Genomic DNA, 1,455 nt, shown 5'->3' on the forward strand with positions numbered 1-1,455 from the left:
GCCTATGCCTCTGTCATCCCTACTAGCCACAACGCTTCAACGGCGAATGACCCATGGGACGACTTCACAGTGACCTCGCCAATCATCCACGAAGTCCACGAATTTGGCTCCATCTAGTCTACGGATAGGGAAAACTTGTTATCACCGAAATCGTCGATATAAAATCCCTCGCTTTTACTTTGCTTTCAATTTTTACGGAAAAAGAAAAGGAGATGACTTCTTATTGATAGAATCCGTTGTTTTAACTCTTTCGAATCGGGTTATGTGTTGTTAATGTAATCCCTAACGGGGCATGATGCACCAATTCCAACCGCGACCGGTCGCATTACATTATAGACCTAATTCGTAAACATTTACTTCGAAAGTATGCTGTACTGTAGCTCAAGGGGTGCCCAGCGCAGGAAGTAATAACAGCCTTCGATGACGGGAAAGTCGCGTGGTTTCGCATTATCTGCTGCTACGTGGAGCATCGTCGCGATATCACTGGCAAACATAGAGAAAACAAGGTAGCCAGTGGTATCTTGTTGGAAGTACCTTTACATGCCTATCATCACCGCACACATCATAGAAGCCATATACCTGCAGCAGCGCGTGGAAGGCGCTGGACGACGGTGGTCGCGGTGCAGTCGTCTGGCGCGAGCGACTGGTCGTCCATCGCGCTGTTGCCACCCGGTTGGTCCGCCAGCAGTATCACGAAAGGTGGGCGACCACCTGAGCCTGTTGATGAACAAAGTGGCGTGGACGGAAGAGGAGGACGACTTGATCTCAAGACGAGGGGTCGCGTCGGAAACCAGCGGACCGACATCCCGAGGTTGTTGACGGGGCTCACGGGCAACGTTATGAAGGCCGGCGCGCATTTCCCCCGAGCTAACAATCGTCGGCGGCGCCTGTTGCCGTTGCCTGCAGGACTCCCACCCGAAGCTCCCGAGCTGCCGCAAAGCGAACCACGATGGTCCGTTTCATGTCCCTAGCCACCACCACGTCGGCAATACTCACCTTCGTGACCTCCATCATCGCGACCGCCCTGTCCGCCTGCAGACCGGTAACCTCCACGACCCATCGCGTCCTCATGCCTTCGTTGTCATCAGTGTGAATTGACAGGCTGTGATTGGGATTTTTTATAAAGGTTCCATGCTGTATTGTATTTGACTATGTTGAGCAGTGCTTTTGTATATTATTTTTGATTATATTACTCTTCCGGATAGCATAAGTCAGGAGGGGTGATGTTACAGTACATCAAACTTGATGAAAAAGTCCTACTATGCAGTACTTCCTCTGTTCGCATATACCGCCGACATATCACCTTTTCACTATTTCCAAATTACTAGCAACATTTGCCAATAGTGAATTCAAGTGTTGTAAACTATCCGGACGTTATCCGTACGTTCTGGGTGAACTTTGACGTACCACTTCTCAAGTCCCTAATAAATATAAAACTCAAAGATCTGATATTTG

This window comes from Aphanomyces astaci (genome assembly GCF_000520075.1).
Source record: "Aphanomyces astaci strain APO3 unplaced genomic scaffold supercont1.20, whole genome shotgun sequence".
Lineage (NCBI taxonomy): Eukaryota > Oomycota > Saprolegniomycetes > Saprolegniales > Verrucalvaceae > Aphanomyces > Aphanomyces astaci.